The 6,471-nt window shown below is 41.2% G+C and overlaps 1 pseudogene; it reads left to right on the top strand.

Moving 5' to 3' along the window:
• The first annotated feature begins 4,476 nt into the window (after positions 1 to 4,476).
• On the top strand, positions 4,477 to 5,340 carry LOC150015783 (large ribosomal subunit protein eL6 pseudogene; annotated as a pseudogene).
• The last annotated feature ends 1,131 nt before the right edge of the window (positions 5,341 to 6,471 follow it).

Here is a 6,471-nt window from a genome sequence, read left to right as displayed (position 1 = left end):
GACAATTAAACAGGTGTTTATAAATCTTTAGTAAGTGCCAAGATGGATTCTCAGCTAACCCAGGCTGTAGGAGTTGGGAGGTTTGGGAGATATGTCAGGCAAATCTTGAATGACAGATAGACATAGTCTACTGAGGAGGAGGAAGCAAGCATTCCAGGAGTTTGGGTTCAGGCTTTACTTCATGGCTGCATGAAACTTGGGTAGGGGCTGAAGAAGGGTCATGAAAGGGTTTATGTTGGTTTTACAGGGAAGGGGTCTTGTCATTGAAGGGCTGCTGCAGATCATAGAAATACATTTAGGTATAACCTATGCTATTGGGTTAACCTTCTCAGGACTCTCTTCCTTGTATTATAAACTACGGTTTTCTGTTTGTTGGTTGCTTTCTTAAAAGACAGACAATTTCATATAATATCATTTGAAGCCTATAGTGCCAGTAAAGCGAATTGTGTTGAAAGAGTGACAAGGATCATTTATTTGAAGAAACAATCAGAAAAATTAATGATTATCAGGTACCATTTAATGCATGTGTTGACTGCTACTTGCTTGTCAATATGAAACTGGTATTTAATCAGGCATGAAAACTGGATTCAGGCACAGTTTCGAATTGCTTTTTAATTTTAGGACACTGTGAGGCAATTCATGATTTGGGTTAAAATACAAAATACTCTGGATTGTTTTGGATGGAATATGTTTATGGGGTAAACACATTTCAAATAATTCATGGAAGAATCATAAGTAAGCTGCCAGAAAGCTATGTGTAAAACTAACCTTTAGGAATTTTTACCACTAACTCTTTATAATTGAAAGAATGCTAAGAATTACATTTTGAAGTGACAGGGTCAGACTATGTTTTGACTAAAGCTAGTGTGAAATTTTAATTCCAAAATAAGAACATACGCATTATCAGGTTTTCCCCTCCATTATTAGTAAGGATTTATAAAACAATTCTGCCACAAAGCCTGGACAGATTATTTCTATCAGACCACAATATAAAAAGCCATTAGATAGTAAAATTTGCCAATTAAGGGTTTATTTTTGCAATGGAGGCAGCAGATGAGTGATAAAAATGTCATTTCCCTCCCCTGTAAACTGCAGAACTGGCTAGAATCAGATCAACTGTATGAAAAAAATTTCTTATCTTTATGTACAAATCATTCACTCAAACTTGGCTTCTTTCTTGGCCATGTTTTGCTTTGTTGCAAGTTTACTGATTATAAGTCTAAGGATGTAGTAAGTCAGTTGGAGAAAGGCTCTTGCCCTCATTAGGAGGGAAAAATACATAATAAAGTGAATGGATTCTGGATAAAGAACTTTGGACATCCAAGTGCTTATTAGCTCAGAGAGAAAAGCTGGACTGAGACTTTAAAATAAAATAAAAACGAAGAAACAGTGCTTAAGTCAAGAGCTCCCAGAAATCTGAGACTGGCTGCACTATTATTGCCCCACTACTATATAAATTTTTACATTCTTCTGTAAGCTGAATGCTCCTATCTATTCCTATTAATTCACCTCAACTCTAGCCTGTTGGGCTGAGGTGTGACTTTTTAAAAGGTGTCCCCTCTGGGCAGGGCAGAGTTTTGGAAAGCAGAGTGCAAGTTGGATTTCAGTCCTGACTCATCTCAACCAGACATAGCCTGAGTGGTCTGTGTCTAAAAGGAAGCCTGTGAAGAGAGACCTCTGTAGTAGCTGCAGAGAGGACTTGTACTTAAGTTCAAGAGTAATGCTCATGTTTGCTTCTTCCTCTGTTTTATCTTAGGCATAACATAAAGCCCAGCTCAATAAATATTTTCTCTAGAACTGCAACTGATTAGCTGACAAATAGGTGAGCCTGTAGTTTAGAAGAATTGTTACCTGGCTATATTTACCCAATACACTTAAGGAATGAGGGTGCTTTTTTTGTGATAGGCAACTGGATTCTCTGTAGGTCTAGAGTGACAACTCTACTCATTGCCTATTAAGATAAAATGTCCCTCATTGGCATGTGTGACTTGCTTTCCAACTGCATCCTTTATCAGAAGGGGCTATGCTAAGTATGTCAGTCTGTTATTAATTATAGTACAGCCAAATCACTATAGAGATGTGAAAATTCATCAAAAGTTCAAAACGAGGAAATGCAGATGGGAAATCAGAAACAGAGGCAAAAAGAAGAAATTTATTTGCAGACATAGCAACTAGGAGGTAACTGGCTTAGTAGGCCCACATTTCTCCTCTAAGGCCACTTTTCTCCTTCTGTTCTTTTACTTTCTAGCCACAAGGAGTATCTTTTCTGAGCAGGTGTGAAGCTTTCCCCTTCTTTTTTGGTGAAGATGCTCCCTGCTGGCTTAGTACCAGGGTCATAAGAGCAGACATTTGTGTGACAAAACAGGGCTCTCCTGTTTGGATAGATTACATTAACTGCACATGCCCAAAGCACCTTCCTTTTGAAATTTTCTAGTTTGTATTCCAACTGGGTTCTGATACTGTGTCAAAATATATTTTGCAAGTTCCTTAGTACAGAAACTACTGGCAACATTCTTTGTTTGGAACCATGTCTCTTGTTTTGCTTCTTGCGTTATCTGCTGCACTCATGTTTTGACTCCATGGGTGAATCAGATGCACAGGAAATTGATGCACAGCTTCCTCCTCCTCCACCGTTGATTCAGAAACTACTCATTTTGTCATGGAGACAGAAACAAAACATTAGCAATGTTTTCAATTTCTTTCATGATCTGCCTCTGTTTCTAAGAAACTTCTAACCGTTGACATCTAAATTTGTGGTCCTTCTGGCAGTTATTTTTGTCAATGTGGAAGCTTGACAGGAATTGGAATTTAGTAAATTTCATCATGTGAAATGTTTTTCCATCAGGGCTTGAACTGGAATTTGTCAGAATTTTAGGTGGTGGTGGTGGTGAGGGCTGGGGGCTGATGAGGCAAAGAAGGACAAAAAATGCTTTTAAAGCTGCTTTAGAATCTGTCTGGTCCTCATGAAAATGGCATTTATTTAGCTTAATTTGGAAACAGATAATATGTACTGTAAAGAACAGGGTACATAGAAAGCTGGTTTATTTTTCTTAGTCAAATATCTTCTCATTCTTGAATCGTCGTCGTCGTCGGCAGCCGTCCGTCTCGAGAGACGATGGTGTAGCTTCTTAAGAGTCTATCTGCACCGCCGAGAATGGCTGTGCAGTCCGACTCGGGAGTGACATGGTATCTGTCTCCTCCCGTGTTGAATCGACATCTTGTGATGACGCTGAAGCTACAGAGCCTGGGCAGGGTAATATGGAGGGTCTGCTGTTGCCCATGCAGCAGACCCCCCCTCTCTTCGCAGCTGAAGGGTCCAAGGGAAAGACGGAGTCGATACAGCTTGGCTTCAGGTGCGCCGCAGGAGTTGCCGGTGTTGACTACAACGTCAAACCGCCTTAGGGACTCCGGCTCCGGATTTTCTGTCGGGGTTTACTCCCTTAGCCTTTCCCCTGAAGAGGTATGCCGCAAGGCAGCGGAGGTTTTTTGGAGTCAGAGTTTTCCTTCTCTGTCATTCTTGAATATGACCTCAATTATAGAAAAGTTACAAATTAATGGTTCAGCCTATCATCATCATCTTCATTTCCTGGTGTGGGCCTATAGAGAGGTGATGCTGAGGGCCTGTGGATGAAAGAAATTGTGCCCAGAAACACTAGAGGGGGAGAGTGGCACATAGCCAGGGAACCCTATTTACTAGACCAGTGAAGGAAAGTGTAAGTCCCATTTGACAAATCAGCAATTTTGCTTCACAGCAGAGGGAATCCTAGCGAACTGTATTTAGGAAGAGAAATAAAAATGGCTTGGGGTGAGGCTATTAAGTCTCCAGCTGTAACATTTGAAATTTATATAATGACTCTTGGCTGTTTCCTTTAGGAAAGGACCATGCTGACTAGCTTGCATCAGCATGAATTTTCGCCCTCCCTAGCTTTAGGAATGTCAAGATCGTGACTTGTAATTTTCACTCTTCACCCTGGTGTAAAAAACGCTGTGCTCATGGTTATAGATGATGGAGGAAAGCATTTATTTTTCAGGAAATTTAGTGTATTGGGCTCAATATTTTTCTTTTGAATTATGTCTTTTCTTCTAAATGTGTGACTAGATAGAAAAGATAAAGAATAGGATTTTAAATGAACTTTACCTGAGGCAAAAATGGTAAAGCTAAGCATTGGTTAGTTTAAGAAAAGAATAATTAGAAACTGAGAGAAAAAAAAAACAGCAAGAACAAAAGGATGACTGGTTTTAAATATTCCTTTTATTTTAAATTAAAATTAATAAAAGATCAACTTTCTCATCCATCAGAAAGCCTCCCACATTTATGGAAGGTTTGTTTAAAGACACCACTTTCCTTTGGTGTGAAGACCCTCAGAGGAGAATGAACAATAAGTATCAGAAGATAAATATTAAAATATTTATGAGATTTTGCCTTAGCTTTGTGTGTATGGTATAAAGATATTAGCGTTTCTACCATCTTGCAAGATGGTGGGTGAAAAAACTGAGAAGCTGGATCCTAAGGAGAAGAAACCTGAAGCCAAGACGGCTGATGCTGGCGGCAAGGTTAAGAAGGGTGACCCCAAGGCCAAGACACATAAGAACAGGAAGCCCCACTGCAGCCGAAACCCTGTCCTGGTCCGAGGGATTGGCAGGTATTCCCGGTCAGCGATATATTCCCGAAAGGCCATGTACAAGAGGAGGTATTCAGCAGCCAAATCCAGGATTGAAAAGAAAAAGAAGAAGGTTCTTGCTACTGTCAGAAAACCAGTTGGTGGCAACAAGAATGGTGGTGCCCGAGTGGTGAAACTTCGCAAAATGCCTCGATACTACCCCACTGAAGATGTGCCTCGGAAGCTGCTGAGCCACGGCAAGAAACCCTTCAGTCAGCACGTGAGGAAACTGCGGGCCTGCATCACTCCGGGGACCATTCTCATCGTCCTCACCGGGCACCACCAGGGCAAGAGGGTGGTTTTCCTGAAGCAGCTGAGCAGTGGCTTGCTACTTGTGACTGAACCTCTGGCCCTTAATCGAGTTCCTCTGCCTAGAGCACAACAGAGGTTTGTCATCGCCACCTCCACCAGGATCTATATCAGCGGTGTGAAAATCCCGGAGCACATCACTGGCGCCTACTTTAAGAAGAGGAGGCTGCGCAAGCCCAGACAGCAGGAGGGGGCGATCTTGGACACTGAGAAGGAGAAATGTGAGATTACAGAGCAGCGCAAGATTGATCCGAAAGCTGTGGACTCCCAAATTCTGCCAAAAATCAAAGCTGTTCCTCAGCTGCAGGGCTACCTCCGCTGTTTGTTTGTTCTCACGAACGGGCTTTATCCTCACAAGATGAAGTTCTGAGCTTTCAAAAAACCGAATTAAATAACTGATCTGTTTCCTTTGTCTCTCTCCCTCTTTTTTCCTTCCTTTAATTCTTCTCTCCCTGGATGTGTGGTTTGACTGCGCCAATTTAATGGGGTGTTAGCCTCTACTAAGAGGAGTGGGGTTGGGGGGGTGGAAACAGCTGCAGTCAACTTCACCTGCTTTGGGCCCGCATTCTTAGCTCCCTTAGGGTCTGGCTCCTCCGCTTTTCCACCCAGCACCTACCAGCGTAAAATAGCCTTTCCTCAGTCGTCACTGAACAAGTTAGTAGAAAAAGGAACATCGATAAGAAATGTGGTCTCTTCGAGTCAGACTTGCATCCCATTCAGTAATTTAACATTCATTTCTCCCCCATCTGATTCTCAGCCGCCCATCCCTGATGTCCGTATTTCATTCGCACATACAGAGCACATGAGTAGTAATTTACCCTCCGCTTTTTAAAACTAAAAACCTTTACTGTATATACTACTCTAGATATATAGATAATACATATTGATCATTCCATGAAAAGTGGCCATCTTTATTGCTATATAGTATAGTAGTTCCCCTTTGTTCTTGGAGGCTGTGGTCCCAAGACCTTCAGTGGATTCCTGAAACAGTGGATAGTACCAAACCTTGTATATAATGTTTTTTCTATACATAACTTACAGTAGTTTAATTTATAAACTGGGCACAGTAAGATCAATAATGGGACAGTTATACTGTAATAAAAGTTAAGTGAATGTGGTCTTGAAATACTGTGTTTACCCTTGTGATAAGAGATGACAAAACCTCCACTTAGGTGAAGTAGGCATTGTGACAGCGTTAAATCTGACGAGAACTCCGGAGGATCATCAGATCTGAGCGGTCTTGGATCAATGAGCCATGACAGTGTCAATGGCTGGGGGTCATCTACAGTTCAAGGGTTTTCTGTTGGTTTTTGACTAACCAGCTGGCTAGCATATGTAACATGGTAATTCACATCCCGAGTGAGGTGGAGAGGGAATGTCAGATTTTATCACTTGATTTAGGATGGTGCACAATTTAAAATAGGAATTATTTACTTCTGGAATTTTCCATATAATGTATTAGGACTGGTTGGGTGACTGAAACCGTGGATAAACAATACTG

This window comes from Furipterus horrens, unplaced genomic scaffold (assembly GCF_987537825.1).
Source record: "Furipterus horrens unplaced genomic scaffold, mFurHor1.1.pri manual_scaffold_3, whole genome shotgun sequence".
Lineage (NCBI taxonomy): Eukaryota > Metazoa > Chordata > Mammalia > Chiroptera > Furipteridae > Furipterus > Furipterus horrens.
This window is presented reverse-complemented; position numbering and strand designations above follow the sequence as displayed.